This window comes from Mustela erminea, chromosome 2 (assembly GCF_009829155.1).
Source record: "Mustela erminea isolate mMusErm1 chromosome 2, mMusErm1.Pri, whole genome shotgun sequence".
Taxonomy (NCBI): domain Eukaryota; kingdom Metazoa; phylum Chordata; class Mammalia; order Carnivora; family Mustelidae; genus Mustela; species Mustela erminea.
In genome coordinates, this window is record NC_045615.1 from 83,279,806 (window position 1) to 83,298,037 (window position 18,232).

General features: G+C 37.7%; 1 long non-coding RNA gene across 1 annotated transcript; it reads left to right on the forward strand.

Annotated features, from left to right (window-relative positions):
* The first annotated feature begins 2,530 nt into the window (after nt 1–2,530).
* LOC116584706 lies at nt 2,531–7,355 on the forward strand. The gene is made up of 4 exons (XR_004283291.1): nt 2,531–2,581; nt 4,362–4,435; nt 6,091–6,344; nt 7,246–7,355. It is a non-coding gene; the product is annotated as an uncharacterized LOC116584706 (long non-coding RNA).
* Nucleotides 7,356–18,232: the final 10,877 nt, after the last annotated feature.

The following is an 18,232-nucleotide window of genomic DNA, read 5'->3' on the forward strand; positions in this document are numbered from 1 at the left end:
ATATATAATGGAATATGATTCAGCTTTAAAAAGGAATGAAATTCTGGGGCACCTCGGTGGCTCAGTTGGGTAAGTGTCAGACTCTCAGTTTCGGCTCAGGTCATGATCTCACAGTTTGGGATCAAGCCTGGTGAAGGGCTCTGTGCTCAGTTCAGAGTCTGCTCCAGTTTCTCTCTCTCTCCCTCCCCCTCACTCCCTATCTCAAATAAATAAACAAAATCTTACAAAAAAAAAAAAAAAAAAAGAAGAAAGAAAAAGGAATGAAATTCCGACACATGCTATGACATGGATGAAACTTGGAAAAAACTAAGTGAAATAAGCTAGTTATAGTACAGTAATATCTTTTCACAGGAAATACCCATACTTTTACTGAAGTTTTTAAATTGCATACTACTGTCCTTGGACAAAACTCTCAAAGTAACATCTAATCATACACATTTAAAGAGATACTCTAAGATAATATGATTTCACCCTATATTTTTTTCTCAATTGACTAAAGACTTATATCTGATCTTCCTGTATTTCTTCCTTAGATTTTAACTGACAGATGATAAACTAAAAATCTTTATTTTTAAATTGTTCAAAACAAAAGGAAATTTTAAAAAACTTAAAAAAAAATCATCCAACAATAATGGCTAGGAAAAATTTCCTTTAAGATTTCCTAAGATCTTTTAGAAAAGTTAAACATAAAAATTTCAGGTGAAAAGGTAAGATTATATCAGCAAATAAATAACCAATAAACAGGAGATAATGGAAAATGTCTAGAAACTCATATTTTTTATGTATATAAATACGTATATATTTATACATATATTTTCTTTCTCTGTCAGCTGAGAGGGCCTGGAATCAATGACACCCCAATAACAAGTATCACATCTAATGCACAGATCTTGGTTTCTTTCTTTCTTTCTTTCTTTTTTAACTCTTAACCTTGAGATCAAGACCTGAGCTGAAATCAAGAGTCAGATGCTTAACTGACTGAGCCACCCAGGCTAAGGTTTTATTTAAATTACAGTTTGTTAACATACAGTGTTGTTATCTAATTGTAGTTTTGATTTGCATTTCTCTGATGACCAAGGATTTTGAGTATCTTTTCATGTGTCTGTTGGCCACTTGTATGTCTTCTTTGGAAAAATGTCTATTCATGTCTTTGGTCCATCTTAAACTTGGTTTGTTTTGGGGGTGTTGAGATTTATCAATTCTTTATATATTTTAGATACTAATACTTTATTGGATAGGTCATTTGCATATATCTTCTTCCATTCCATATATGGCCTTTTAGGCTTGTTGATTGTTTCCTTTGCTTTGCAGAAGCTTTTCTTTTGAAGAAGCCCTATTAGTATATTTTTGGTTTTGTTCCCTTGCCTCCAGAGACATACCTAGAAAAATATTGCTACTCAGAGAGGTTACTGCCTGTGTTCTCTTCAAGTTTCACATTTAGGCGTTTCATCCATTTTGAATTTATTTTTGTGTATGGTGTAAGAAAGTGGTGCAGTTTCATTCTTTTGATATTGCTGTCCAGTTTTCCCAACATCATTTGTGGAAGAGACTGTCCTTTTTCCTATTGGATATTCTTTCCTGCTTTGTGGAAGATTAATTGGCTATATAGTTGGGGTTCATTTCTGGATTTTCTATTCTGTTCTATTGATCTGTGTACATTTTTGTGCCAGTACCATGCTGTTTTGACTGCTATAGCTTTGTAATATAACTTGGGAGGCCAGAATTGTGATGCCTCCAGGTCTGCTTTTTTTTTTTTAAGAACCCATATATTTACTATAAATATCATTCATTCTCATGAAACTCCAAGTGCTGCAACACAAATTATAGAATGGTGCTAATTCCGTTATAAAATACTATTTTAGGGGTGCCTGGGTGGCTCAGTGGGTTAAAGCCTCTGCCTTCGGCTCAGGTCATGATCCCAGGGTCCTGGAATAGAGCCCTGCATCGGGCTCTCTGCTCAGTGGGGAGCCTACTTCCTCCTCTCTCTCTCTGCCTGCTTCTCCGCCTACTTGTGATCTCTCTCTCTCTGTGTCAAATAAATAAATAAATCTTTAAAAAAATAAAATAAAATACAATTTTATAATTAAAAAGTTTTGTGAGTCATTAAAAAAGATATTGTTAGTGAACAAAATCTGTATGGTTTTGAATGACTTATCAACAGTAGCCACTTGTCAAAAAACTTTTTTAAGGTGGCTCCATTTAAAAAGCCACTTAAAAGTCAACTGGGGCTTGAACTCAGGACCGTGAGACCAACCAAGAGTTGCATACTCTGCTGACTGAGCCAGCCAGGTACCCCACCATTTGTCAATTGCTAAATGATTCAATTGCTGAAGAAGAACCATAACATGATCTGCATAACTGCCCTGAGCAGAAAAGTCATATCCTGTCAGCAGTAACAAAATGGCATCAAGAGAATGCATCAAGAGAATAATGGCATCAAGAGAACAAATTATTCTTGTTTAGAATGTTTTGTTTCTAACCACCCCCCACAAAAAAAAAAAAAAAAAACAACCAAAAGAATGCTTTGTTACTTCCATCTGGATGTGGGTATATAGGAGTTCACCTCACAAAAAAATATCAGGTCAGTACTTAGATATTCAAAACCACTTAGGACTAGAAATCAGTAGTTTTACCTTTACAATGATATATAAAAATATCAAAGAGTTATTAATCAAAATTATAAACAGTATGGAAAAATGGATATGTAAATATGCATAGAAAAAAATGGAAGGCTATAGAGTATCAGGGGAATGAGAATGGAAGGAACAAATTAAACTTATCGATGACCTTAAAATTTTACCATAGCATGTATTATTTCAAACAAACATAAAAAAAGTTGTCATTTTGTTTTCTTTGAAATTAATGGCTTATGATAAATTTCTAGGAGTGGGATGACTAGCCTAAAATACCTAAATACTTCTTCAGTGCCAAATCTTTTGCCAAACTGGAAAATATATTTTGAATGTTGCAGATGTAACACATCTTCAAGTATTTACTATTTCAGCATACAGAATGGAATTCTGATTAATATTTCTCCTATAAAACGGTGGCAAAGCCTTTTTCCATAATATAGCTCATCTGCGCTGTTTTCAGCCACCCGTCTTCTAAAGCAGATAAAACTCGGATATATTGGAAAGTGAATAAAACAGAGAAATAAACTGTTGTATTCGTTTTCGAAAAGCTTCCCTAAAACCAGGACAAGCCAATCTAATATTTTAAGATAAAAAAAAAAACAAGTTGCAGAATTGTTTGCATAGCAGTATATAATACTAAGAAAAACCTTAGCAAAAAAGATACATCTTTACAAAGCAAAATGTTATGACCCTGAAAATGTTCTTTTGTACTCCTGAGAAATTGAATTTTGAGACTGGCAAAGGATTTTGATAATAGAGCAATCCTGAACTATGTGAAGCAGAGAGCTCATTAGTTAAAGAACAAATACTAATAATCAGTAAACAAATTAATTGTAGAAATAAAAAATAGAAAGCAAAACTGATGATCGTTATACTTGCACCGGTAAAATATATATATGGATGAAGACTCAAATTTTCTTAATGAAGTTTTAGTGTAAATCAATCCAGTAAATATCAGATATTATGAAATAACTAATCAGCATAACATGAAATCAAATGTGACTAAAGTGATATTAAAAATTTATGAATTTATAAAAACTTGACAAAATTTAGAACTGCAAATTTGACCTAGTAAAATCAGTCAAAATAAAGGTCTTCTTTAAAAAAAAAAAAAAGTCTTCTTTTCTTTGTTTTGTTTTTTGTTTTTTTTAAAGATCTTATTTATTTATTTGACACAGAAAGAGAGAGAGAGAGAGAGAGAGAGAGAGAGAGAGCACAAGCAGGCAGAAGAGCAGGCAGGGGGAGAGGGAGAAACAGGTTCCCTGCTTAGGAGAGAATGACATAGGACTTGATCCCAGGACCCCAAGATCATGACCTGAGAAAGCAGACGCTTAACTGACTGAGCCACCCAGGCGTCCCAAAATAAAGATATTCAAAGAAAATTCACAATATAAAATTAAGAGGGACAAGATTTGATCCAACCAAATTATTTTAGTTAAAACTCAGTATGAAAATGAAACTGGTTTAACTGCATTATATAAAAAATTGATTAAAAAATTTTATTTTTCTTGTAGAACTTGCTCCCAAAAATACTTTGGTAAGTGTTCTAACTAGACCATACATAGTCCTGTAGCTAAGAATTTTGGTCTCTAAGATAAGAACTAACGAAAGCCATTAAAAGTTTTTTTTCAGGTGGTGTGGGTGGGGATGGGGTGGAGAAATGTGGAGTTGGGGGAGACTGAATATGATTTAAATTTGTTTTAAATGGCTCATTCTCTCTGGCTGAAGTAAGAAGAACTAGTTTGTGGGGAGCCCACAGTCCATGCAAAGGAATCAACTAAAAGGCTATCAAAGTGATCCAGGTGAGAGGTGATGATAGCTACAGTTATGATGGTAGTGGATATGGAGAGAGTGGGTAGATTCTAGAAGACATTCTGGTGATGGATTGGTAATGGACTGGAATGGGGGACAAATGAGTGGTGCCTTTCAAAGAGAGAACCCTGGAACACCAGTGTGAGAGGATGGATCTAGAGGCTAGTCTTATATATACAGATTTTCAGATGTCTAAAAATAGGTAGTAGGATATATGAATCGGAAGCTCCAGCTTCTGCTCAGAAGTCTGAGCAGAAGGAAAAAACTTGCAATCACTGGTGTTTATATGGTAGCTGAAATACAGGCACGGTTAAGATTTTGAGGAGTCTAGGGAAGGAAAAGGACATAGGACAATATTTCTCAAACTTTTTGGTCTCAGCACTGGTTGTACTTTTAAAACTTGAAGACCCCAAAAAGCTTTTTTAAAAATTAAAATATTTTTATTGATTTGTCAGAGAGAGAGAGAGAGAGCACAAGCAGAGCAAGAAGAGCAAGAAGCAGTCAGAGGGAGAAACAGGCTCCTCGCTGAGAAAGGAGCCTGATGCAGGACTTGATCCTAGGACCCCTGGGATAATGACCTGAGCCTAAGGCAGATGCTTAACCATCTGAGCCACTAGGTGCCCCAACCCTAAAGAACTTTTGTTTATGAGTATACATTTATCAATATTAACACATTACAAATTAAAATTTTAACAAATATTTTTATACATTTAACTTAACAATAATAATAATAAACCCATTATGTGTTGTTGTATTAGACTTCAAGGACTGCTGTAAAAAACAAAACAAAACACCACAAACTGGTGGCTTTAAACAACAGAAATTCTCTCACAGTTCTGGAGGAATTCACAAGAAAATTCATATTGTGAATTTTCTTGTGAATTCTGAAGTCCAGAATTAAGGTGTCTATAAGGCCATGCTCCTTTTGAAGTCTCCAGGGAAGGATCTATCCCAAACCCCTCTCCTAGCTTCTGGTGGTGGAAGGCAATCCTTGCTGTCCCTCGGCTGGTAACAGCATCTCTGCTTCCTTCCTGTGGCATTCTCATTTCTGTATCTGCTTCCAAATTTCCTTCTTCTTATGAGGATACCAATTATTGGATTTGGGCTCACTCTATTCCAGTATAATCTCATTCTACCTTGCTTACCTACAAATGAATGTTAACATAAATAAAACTTTTTAATGAAAAATAACTTTGTTTTCAATAATTTTTTTTTTAGTGAATAGTGCATTATTTCAGTTTTGTAGATCATTTTAATATCAAGCTTAATAGAAGACAGCTGGACAGTCTGTCTCTAAATCCTCTTGGTAAGAAAGGCACTGAAGCTCTTGCCCCCTGTAATTTATATTCTCATGCAACTCAATTTTGTCACTAATCTAGTCAGAGGACCAGCAGGAGGAGAGAAATTCCTCTCAGGGACAGGTTCAGAAGGCAGCACGTGAGACACTTCCTCTAAAGTCTGAAGTTCTGGCTACAGAGTTGTTGTTGGTTTTGTGCTTATAAAGATGCCTTCTAGCTTTCTGGCTAGAAAGCTCATGTTTTCAATTCCTCAAAGAGAATCAGTTCAGTGGCAAAGCCTGCGGGGATGGGCAAGGCTCCACATAGCAGTGCGGCCCCAGCCAGAATGCACATTTTTCCTTTTACAGATGACCTCGGGTCAGACTGGTGGCCTGGGTCACATCCTTGCTTGTTCCCCTGAGAAATCCTTCAAGAAGAGGGGACAAGCTTTTGTGCAGTTGCTGTTCCTGTGAAGCCTGGCCTTTTGCTCCGTATTTGAGCCCTCTGCTCACCTCTTAGCTCAGCAAGCAGAGCAAGCAGAGCAAGCAGAGCAAGAAGAGCATGAAGCACCTCCAAGAAGAACCTCTCTCACCCCATGTCTGCCATTTGCCCTCTGAAACTGGTGAGTAATTTGAGGTCTGAAGGGTCATCAAGGACTCCCCTGTCTTGGCTGATAAACAGAATGGTCTTGCAGGTTACCTTGGCAACATGTACAATGCTTGTTTCGCCATTACTGTACAGTGAGTACAATAGGGAGGGGCTGGAAGTTAAGTTGATCACCAAAGACCAGTGGCTTAATCAGTCATGTCTAAGTGATGAAACCTCCAGAAAAACTCCTATCTGGTGGGATTCAGAGAGCTTCCGGTGGTGCCAGGAGGGTGACATGCCCAGAGAGGGCAGGGAAGCTCTGACTTCCTCCTCCCCCATAGTTTATCCTGTGCATTTTTTTCATTTGGCTGTTCCTGAGTTGGATTTGTATCCTTTACAGCAAACTAGTAAGCATAAATAAAGTGTTTCCCTGAGTTCTGGGAACCATTCTAGCAACTTCTCAAACCTAAGGAGGGGGTGTGGTGACTGATTTGTAGTTGGATGGGCAAAAATGTGGGTGGCCTGGGTACCCTACTTGTGGCTGATGTCTAAAGTAAGGGCAGACTTGTGGGAATGAGTGCTTTAACTTTGATGTTGGACACTAACTCTGGGTAGTTAGTGTCAGAACTGAATTGAATTGTTGGACACCCAGTTGGTATAGGACGATTAGAGAACTAACAGATTATTGGTGGCTAGTGTCAGAAAACACTCTAGACCTGTCATCAAAATCTGTTCCAAATACTCATGTTAATCCTGACCTGTAATGAGATTTTATATATTCCAACTTTAAACAATGTCTTTTTCATACAGACATAACAGGTACTGCATCTATTTATATCTATTTATATGCAAATGCTTTTAATTAAACATATTCATCACCATTTGGAAAGCATTTATGGAATTCTATTAGATTCCTCTCGATATTTGCCTTTTAGCAATAGTACAAAGTGATGACAGCACCACATATGATTCCTCTCACAACAGCTCAACTCTGCCTTTGTTTCCCACATTTGTGGTAGGAAAGTGGCCACAGACAATATGTAAACGAAAGAGCATGCTGTATTCCAATAAAAGTTATTTATGGAACTGAAATTCAAACTTCTTATAGCATTTATGTGTCATAAAAATACTTCCCTTTAAATAACCTTCCATTTAAAAAATGTAAAAACCATTCTTAGCTTGCACCTGTATAAAAATAGATGGTGGTCAGGATTTGATCCACGGGCCATAGTTTGCCAAGTGGTGATCCAGAATACTCATGAAACCCTGAATTATTTTCTAAATAATATATTTTCACTAGCCTTATGATTGTCTTGGAATCAAACAGTTAAATAGTAATAAATATAGTTGCTGATATTTAAGGATTATGTAATAATAGTAAAAACATTTTAAGTCAGAAAAAGAAAGTCAATAGTCTTTCGTATCCTTTGTCTTACCAATGTATGATTTGGTAATGTTTCTAATCATTTGAAAAAATACTGCCTTAGTTATGCAGAACTTCCAAATATTGACATATTTCATTACACAACATCAAGTTATATTATTAAAATCACTCATCAGAAAAAAAAGTCTTTAACCTCTGGGAAGCTGTTGAGCTCATGCTTTAGTTACATGTTTTCCAATTCCAATTTTCTCTTGATAGCTTGAATTTTATCACTGGCAACAAATATCATCAGTAGTTGCCATTGACATGACAGGTTCGCTTCATTCATTTCTAGGAAAATGTCTGCCAGATTATCTAAGCATGAATAAACCTGGTCTGTTGTCAGGTGTTCTTTCAAGTACAAATGGGTTCCATGAAGAAAGGAGCTAGTCCACTTACAACTCAATCTCAGTGCTTTTCTTCAAGACAACCATCATACTTCAATATACAGCAGAAATGAGTTATGTATACTTCCTATTTCATCACACAATATTAAAAGACTCACATGGTTAAGCTTTAATCACATTAATAGTTTTTATCGTTCCACCAAGGATGTTCTTAGGTGAAACTTGCAATTTTTGTTTTTTTTTGACTACAAATGTGTGATAGAAGAATACAATGACTGGTAGTGTGGTTTGGTGCCATTGGCTTGATTTGTGCTGAGTTGCTGGCAGAATTATCCACCATTGCTTTTGTGCCAGCTGTACAGATATCAACAAGGGAAAAGGCAAATAATATCCTAATATTATTATGAAAATACCTTTGACCTTGACCTTAAAGATTCCCTAAAAGAGTGTCCAACATTCTAAGGGTTTAGGGAGCGCAGTTTGGAAATCTGCTAACCTAAGACAAAGTTTTAGGTATCTCTACCAACAGTTAATGTTTAGGCAAAGAAGAATTAAAGAGGTAGACTGAGAAGTGGCCAGAAAGGCAGGAATTGAACAAGGAGAATGTGGTATCATGGAGGCAGGGAGAAGAGGAACAATCAGGAACTGATGGAAAAACAGAAACTATACCACAAAAATCAGTAGCTATGTATATAGGAATCTCACTCAAATGCAGTGGGAATTTATTGATTATCTTACACTGATGGAATATAAAATATGAATCCATTTGATCTTGTTTCTAGGGGATAATGACACTAAAACCATAGAGAAGGAAATGCAATCCTAGCACCCCATATTGTTATGCAGCGAGGAATATCTACACACTCATAAAATAAAGCTGTTTATGGATTCTTAAATTTTAGAACCAATCTATGAACAAAGCATAAAGAAGACATTATGGTTACATAATAGATATAATGATCACTCTTGATAATGTAAATGAAAGGAAAAAATATTGTCCATAATATGTCATACTCTCAAACACTGCCAGCGTTAGTGTAAATTAGTACAAAAGTTTGGAAAATGGCTGGGCAATATCTAGAATGGATTAAGACATATGTACTCTACGATTCAGAAATTCAAAATGATATAGTACTTACAGTATGATTTCATTTATATATAGTTTAAAAAACTAGGCAAATCTATGGAACACATTATTAGGTGATAAACCATAAAGAGAAGTAAGAAAATGATTTTCTCCTTTAGGGGAGGGGGAAAAGTGTTGTTTATAGGAAGGGACACATGGGGGTTCTAATCCTTTTTTCTTAAAAGATTTATTTATTTGAGAGAGACAGAGAAGTCATGCATGCAAGTGGGGAGAGGGGCAGAGGCTGAAAGAAAGAATCTCAAGCAGATAACCCTTGGAGCGCAGAACCCCACATGGGCTTGCTCCCAAGACCCCAAGATCAAAACCTGAGCTGAAATCAAGTGATAGATGCCAAACCAACTGAGTCACTCAGGTGCACCTGGGGGTTCTAATTCTTAACTGGGGTAGCCATTACATGGTTGTCCACTTTACCCATTAACTTGTATATTTGTGGATTTTTACCTTTGGGGGGCACTTTTCTGTGTATGCTTTATTTCACAATAAAAATGGTTAAGATGTTAATACAAAGAAAACAAAAACTAGAATCTAGAACAAAGGGTTGGGTCATATATTCTTACTCTACAGAGCAAGGATACAAGAGATTCTATCTAAACTTGATAGAATAGTCCTGGGTCCTGGGATCGAGTCCTACTTAAGGCTCCCGCCTGCTTCTCCCTCTGCCTGCTGTTACCCCTGCTTGTGTGTTCTCTCTCTGACAAGTAAAAAAACAAAATATTAAAAAAAAAATTGATAGAATACTCAAGTAAACAGTCAAGTATATTATTTAAAGTAAACAACAGAAAAAAGCCACAAACATCAAAAATAGAAAGGGAATGGAAGATGGGCTCATGTAAGTGTGCTAAATCTTCATGTTTTATAGTGGCAGGTCAAAAGTTCAAAGAACTGACTTTAGGGATTAGGACTCAGTAAGGTATAACTTTTTTCCCACCAAACAAACAATGTTGTACCATCTGGATTTACCATATACACAGATTAACTGGATTATAAAAAGCAAATTGCCACAAGCTACTTTTTTGTATTGCTGAACAAGTTTCAGGAAAATGAAAAGCAGTATAGTATAGTGGTTAAGAATATGAAATACAGAGAATACAGAGAACTACAGAGCAAGATTGGTTGGGTTTAAATTTTTGTTCTAGCACTTTCTAACTGTATGATCCTGGACAAGCCATTTACGTACTTTGTCTCCATTTTGTCATCTGAAAATGGAGGAAATAATCATCTCTATTTTATATCGATGTTTTGAGGACTGAGTTAACATATGCAAAGCACTTAGAATAGTGTTTAGTATGTGTGTATTCTTAATTATTAGCTACCATCCAGTACTTAATTTTGATAAATGAAGCTGGAGGAAAAGAAAGATGAAGACTGAAAATCATCCAATGGATTTATTAATATGTAGGTCATAGGTCATTGGTACTTTTTTTTTTTTAAGATTTTATCTATTTTTTTGACAGAGAGAGATCACAGGTAGGCAGAGAGAGGGGGTAAGCAGACTCCCTGCTGAGAAGAGAGCCCAATGCGGGGCTTGATCCCGGGACCCCAGGATCATGACCTGAGCTGAAGGCAGAGGCCTAACCCACTGAGCCACCCAGGCACCTGGGTACTTTTAATGATATGGTTGAATATGGAGCCAGAAGCTAGACTGAAAACAAACAAAAGAAACAGATACATACTTAAGTATTTATAGGAAAACTTTGTGATTCTAGGATTTACTTTAAAATATTTCAGGAAAAAAACTAATATGTGTGTGTGTGTGTGTGTGTGTGTGTGTGTGTGTGTGTGTGTGTGTTTGTGTTTGGAAGTTGTAGTAGGCAGAAAATAAAGGTTCCCCTAAATATGTTCTAATCTTTTGAACTAGTGAATGTGTTACCTTAAAAGGCAAAAGGGATTTTGTAGATGTGATTATATTAAGGATCTTGAGATGGAGAGATTATCCTGGATTACAGGAGACAGATGGTTCTAATCTAATGGTATTCTGAAGATGGGGGTATAAGAGAGAGGCAAAGGGAGATCTGACCATAGAGGAAGTCAGAGAAATGTGATGTGGAAGGACCTAACCCACCAACATTGCCCTTGAAGATGCAGGAAGGGACCTCTGGCCAAGGTATGTGGGCAGACTCTAGAAGCTCAAACAAACAAGAACATGGAGTTCCTTCCTAGAGGCTACATAAAGGAACTTAGCCCTGACAATACCTTGATTTTAGCCCAATGAGACCCATGTTGGACTTCTAACCTACAGAACTATAAAATAATAAATTTGTGTTGTTTAAAGTCACTAAATTTGTATGAATTTGTTATGGCAGCAATAGAAAACTAACACAGGGGTGTATATAAACAAAACAAAAATGGTAAAATGTGGTTAATTTTTAAAGTTGGATAATAGGTAAATGAGAGTTCATTCCAATATTCTTTCTACTTGTGTTTATATTTGAAAACTAAATGAGAAAATAAAAGAATATATTTTCTCTTCAATGATGAACTTAAAGAAATTAATGCATTAAATATCAAATACGAGTTACTGTTCTTTAATGAATAATGTCACTGTTAAGTGAATTAGATTCTGGTCTTCATTGATCTACATATTCTTTATCTATAGGTAAGGTTTTTTTTTTTTTAAAGATTTCATTTGTTTATTTGACAGCCAGAAATCACAAGTAGGCAGAGAGAGAGGAGGGGAAGCAGGCTCCCTGCTGAGCAGAGGCAACCACCCCTCCCCACCCCACTGCCATGCGGGGCTCAATCCCAGGACCCTGGGGTCATGACCGGAGCTGAAGGCAGAGGCTTAACCCACTGAGCCACCTAGGCACCCCAAGATTTTTTTTTAAATTTTTCAGAGAGAGAGAGAGAGAGAGAGAGCGCATGCACGAATGCACAAAGAGGAGGAATGGCAGGCAGAGGGGGAAGGCGGCTCCTCACTGAGTGAGGAGCGTGATGTGGGGCTCGGTCCCAGGAATCTGGGATCATAACCTAGCCAGAGGCAGATGCCCAATGGACTGAGCCACCCAGGCACCCTTAATTTAGCGCTTTAAAAAAAAAGTGAAATGGAACAGAATAGATCACATAAGAATGTGTTCATTTAGTAAGGATAAGTAGAGCTTTGTAAAACCTCTGGTTCAATTGTACAGATCAACTCATGAGGTATGAAAACCATTGCACAATGCATTCTGCCTCTCTAAGTACCTAAGTAGACCAGTTCACCAGTGTGTCCCTAGGGCCCAGCCTAGTTTTCAGTGAACCTTTATTCAATTGATTAAAATAAGTCAGAAGTATTAAGAAGCTGAGAAGAACTTTTTCTTAGTTTCTACACAAAGCTTTTCTTCTTTCTTTCTTTCTTTCTTTCTTTCTAAAAAGATTTTATTTATTTGAGAGAGTGGGAGAGAGAAAACATGTCACAGGGGAGGGTCAGAGAGAGAAGCACTGCCCCCACCCCCAGCAAGAGGCCCAAATGCAGGACTCGATCCTTGGACTTCAGGATCATGACCTGAGCCAAAGGCAGACACTTAACTGAGCCACCCAGGTGCCCTGAAAGCTTATTTTTTCTGATGCCAACCACTGAAGTGCATCTGAATTTGAATTTAAAGATCTCATCTTTGTTGTGTGCTAGTGTTAGAAGATTTCTTCTCCATTAGCACCCACGATTCTTGGTCACGCCACTTCAAAGAATAAAAAGGTAGACGGGAGGAAGAATTGTGGGCAGCAAAGCAGGGTTTATTGAATGATAATAAAGTTTATTGAATGATGGAATACAAAGCTCCCTAAGTGGGAGGGGACCCTAGAGGTTTGCCATCAGAGTTCCTCCCTTTCTTTTTTTTTTTTCTTTTCTCTTTGCTTTTTTTCTTTTCTTTTGCCCTTAGAGCTTCTAAATGTAAGGGGTTTTTAAGGGCTTGTTGGAGGCTGTTTTAATCTAATTAGCCTGTGCCTATCATCTAATCAGTTTTTGTCATCTATCTATCACATGGAGAAGGGTACAGTGATCCTTCCGGGTGGTGTAAAATCTTTTTAAGGGTAGTTCCCAACATGGGTACCTGGGTGGCTCAGTTGGTTAAGCGACTGACTTTGGCTCAGGTCATGATCCTGGAGTCCCAGAATCAAATCCTGCATCAGGTTCCCTGCTCAATGGGTAGTCTGCTTTTCCCTCGAACTTTCCCCCTCTCATGTTCTGTCTCAAACAAATATGATCTTAAAAAAAAAAGAAAAATGTGGTTCCCTCTTATGGTGGAGGGGCCCCTTTGTCCCTGCCTGCCTTTCTTCCACCTACCCTTTATCACTAGTATTTATAAGGCTATACTAATATTAAATATAACTGGATAGTAGGAAGAATTCAGACAGATTACTAACCTTAATGTTTGAAAGTTGTTCTTTGCAAAGTGGGGAAGAAAAATTTATGCTTCCTTCAGTTTATAGTTTATTTTTAGAATATTTTTAAAAAGATTAATATTACTTCCTATTATATCATTACAAGTTATTGTAAAAGAAAGAAGACTAAATAGTGTGACAATAAAGACAGAGTTTAGAATATCAACCTTAGCCATTATTGGCTGAGAGTTCTTAAACAAGACACTTCTTTTTAGAGTTTCTACTTCTGTTACACTAGTCTATTAAAACCTACCTAAAAAGTAGAGAGCAACCCGCTTAGGAACAGCAATCTGGTTGAAAGGTAGCCTAGATTTGTTTTGAACCTATGTTTGCATAGCAAGCGCAGTGTTTTTACCTACCTGTATGATACAGTTAAGTAAAAATAGAGCAAAAATTAAACAATTTCTAAAGGTAATTTTCACTGTAACTTGATATTTATTTACTTTGATTGATATTTGTTTACTGAAAAGAAGGTACAATGCCTTTCAAACACACATTAGTATTGACCCTGCTTTGAAGGCTAAACATAATTGGAAGTATGCAGTACCTATGGGTGGCTCAGTTGCTTAAGCGGCTGTCTTTGGCACCGGTCAAGATCCCAGGGTCCTGGAACAGAGACCTGAGCCCTGCATCAGGATCCCTGCTTCAGAGGGAGACTACTTCTCCCTCTCCCTCTGTCTCTCCCTCCACCCCTCCAGTCCCCCGCACGGCACTCAGCTTGTTCTTTCTCTCAAAAAATGAAATAAGTCAAGCAGAGAGAGTCAATTATCATATGGTTTCGCTTATTTGTGGAGCATAAAAAATAACATGGAGGACATGGGGAGATGGAGAGGAGAAGGGAGTTGAGGGAAATTGGAAGGGGAGATGAACCATGAGAGACTATGGACTCTGAAAAACAATCTGAGGGTTTTGAAGGTGCGGGGGGGTGGGAGGGTGGCGGAGTCTGGTGGTGGGTATTATGGAGGGCACGTATTGCATGGAGCACTGTGTGTGCTGCATAAACAATGAATTCTGTTACATTGAAAAGAAATTAAATAAATAAAATAATAATAATACAAAAATAAAATATTTTTAAATCAATCTTTTAAAAAGTGGCTACTTTATAAGTAGTTCAAAAAAAATCTCTGAGTTCAGTTTTATCTTCTCCTTGGACTGCGGGATTTTGAAATTATTTATATTTAATACATTCTTTGAACCTTCTCTAGCATACAGTACAGCTATTTGTACATTGGGTTTTTACCAGCTTGAACCTAAATTGCACTGGTAATAGTAACAAAGATCTTGATGTTCTCATGGGACTTTAATTTCCTAAGACAGCAGGGAGAGGAGGAGAAGGAGTGGGTTCAATCATCTGACAATATATAAGCATACTCTAAACAGGAAAAACAAGATTCATCCTTTAAAGGCTCATTTGAACAGGATCACCAAGTTTGTGTATGGATAGTTACTTTAGGTGTTTTACAACTTCTGAGGGTCCAGAGAACCATTATCCCTTCTTTGAAAAGACAGCCTTATACCAGTTTCCCATTACCAAAAAAAAAAAAAATTAAAAATAAATAAATAAATAAATAAATAAATAAGCCAGGCTTCTCAGTGGTTCAGTAAAATTAAGGTCATTTACCCTGGTTAAGTCTGTGAATTTAAAAGCAGTAAAAATAGGTAGTCTCACTGAGCCAAGGTTTTTGGTAAGCATTTTGCAGTTGGTATCTCATGTAACCTTTACAGTTTTATCAAATAGATCTAAATGAAGGCAGAGAGGCCAATTAAGGGGGTCTGAAAATATTACACAAGCATGGTGGCATCCTGGAGTAGGATGGTGGCAGTGGAGAAAGCAGGACTTGACACTGAGGAGGTACTGGTCTTGGTGAGTGCCTAAAACACTGCCTGGCAGATGCTTGAGAAATATTTGTAAAGGAATGAATTACGGAGAGTGAAGGTGAGGTGAAAGGATGACTCCTGGGTTATAGGGATTAGAATGTAGTGCCATTCACTAAAATAGGGAAAAGGAAGAAAACTTGGTTAAAGGAGGGACCTCTCTCACATTCCTATTAACTAGCTCTCCCAACCTAATTGTTTTGAGGGTAGTGTTTTGAACCAAATAATTTGTTCCTCCAGGATAGATGGGGACCCTATTCAAGGGAAATAATCCATAGGAAGATGGGTAAGGATTTGGCTACAAAAAATAAATTGAGCCAATCCATCTTTCTTCCCTGGTTTTGAACTAAGAAGCAGAGGCCAAATGACTTAACATAATGGAGTTTCAGCCAAGGCAAACTAGGTCAAAGTCCCATTGAAAACTGGACAGGAGCACCTGGCTGGCTGTCGGTGGGGTGTGTGACTCTTCATCTCAGGATTGTAGGTTTGAGTCTCACAACGGGTGTAGAGACTGTTTAAAAATAAAAGCTTAAAAAAATCTAATGGAAACTTAAACTGCATAATTTTTAGACTAGAGTTAATAAATATTGACTTACAGAGGTGCAGCCCAAGAGTCAGGGAAACCAGCAAGAGATAATGCAATATCCCAAGGACTGGAAGTTATTACTAGGCTGGAAGGGACAAAGGGAAGAACTGGAGAGAGTAACTGAAAGGAGGGTTCTGCGATTAATCCTGGGTGAACATGGAATTCATGAGCTTGGGGAATATGGACTTTGATCTCACTATCTTCCGTCCTTCTGTCTCTTGCGGATACTTCATGCCTGAATCTACTGAGATACCAAGGACTATGAGGGAATCCATTGGTGCAATCTGGACAGGTCAGCTCTGGCTGGCACAAGGGCAGGAAAAGGGCGGAGAGGCAAATAGAAGATAGGTGAAGTTGTTTCCAAGAGGTAGTTATGTGGAAATAGGAGTTATTAATATGTATTTAAAAGAGGGACAACAAATTGCCCTTCACTGACATTAGTGGTACTGCATTACAGTGATGATCCCCAAATACCAACTATTAAATTCTTTTTATTTTTTTAAAGATTTCTTGTATTAGAGAGAGAGCGCGAGCGCATGCATGCATGCACACCCAGGCAGGCAGAGTAGCAGAAGGAGAGGGAGAAGTAGGCAACCTGCTGAGCAGGGAGCCTGACTGGATTCCGGGTTGGATCCCAGGACCCTGAGCTAAAGGCAGACACTTAACCAACTGAGCCATCCAGATGCCCCCCAACTGTTGAATTCTTCAGAGTAAATGGGTAAATGGGTCCTCTGTGTTTCTTCAATAAAGCACCTTTATAATACTTCACTTCAAAACAAAACAAAATAGTAAGCAACAAACAAAACCACCAACCATGGTTAGGTAGCCCATATGAATCGAACTTTGGAAATCCATTCCATAACCTCTTCTTCAACAGAGTCAGCCTTGGGCGCCTGGGTAGCTCGAATGGTTAAGCGTCTGCCTCCGGTTCAGGTCATGATCCTGGAGTCCTGGGATGGAGTCCTACATCGGGCTCCCTGATCAGGTAGGGGGGCCTGCTTCTTCCTCTGCCTCTCTCTCTCTCCCTCTGTCCCTCATGAATAAATAATATCTTTTTTAAAAAATCAGTCTTTAATTCACCTGTATTTAAATAGATGGTAAAGAGATGCCTGGCTGTCTCATTTGGTTAAGCAGGTGCCTTCAGCTCAGGTCAGAATCCCAGGGTCCTGAGATAGAGTCCCAAGTCGGGAATCCTTGCTCAGCAGGCAGCCTGCTGAGCTTCTGTAAACAAAAACCAGCATTACCTGGCAGGACTCCAAAAGGCTGATTGTAACAAGAAGAGCAGCTAGTTGATAAGTTAACAAAACAAAGCTTTACCAATAAGTAGGCTAGGAAAGATGGCGCCTCCTTGGGAATGTAGGTAAGTACAATACTTATTTAAATGGTAATGTGTTCCGAAATTTCCTTAGGGTCAGATGAATTGGAAACCAGTGATATGGAGAACAAGAAAGGTCTTATTTACAAGTAAGTGTATGAGTAGCTTACTAACCTTAGGGAATTAAAAAATTATGCCTAGTACAGCTTCTGAGTAAACAGAAACATTAATCTCAAGTTTAATGTGACTGAAGCGAGATCCCTGGGAGAAGAGCCCTCCTGTATAAGCTCTCTGCCTAGTTTGGCAGCTCTAAATGAGGCCAGGAAGGATCCACTGTCAAGTACATAAAAATGGTGAACACATTTATTTTCTGAGGGGTGTCCCTTGATGAAAAAAATTTTCACTGGGTCAAACCCATTTTAAGCGACCTTGCATAAGAACATAAACATTTAGTAACTTATAAATCCACGACCATGAAATCAATATTATCACTCACTGAATTTCAGAGCCAAATAGAAAGCCCCTACTGGAGTTAAAACATATTTGTACCTTTTAAACATATCCATTCCAGGAAAAAATATTAGGAAACATGGTTAATTTGTAAACAGGGGTTATCTCTACAAATTAAAGGAAGATTTAACAACAAGTCGGCGAAATATTAACCATTTGTTTTACTCAAAAACACTTGATAAAAATTATTTCGGTTCGAGGGTAGAAATGAAGGAGCAAAATACACTAAACCAATTGCCTGGGCAAAGGTTTCATAAACAGTTACCTACAAATTACACAATTTCCATTCTGGATGTGGCTCAGGACTACAAATGATCGAGGTGCCCCAAAATTTCAGGTGGAAACTTTTTCACCGGGCGAAGC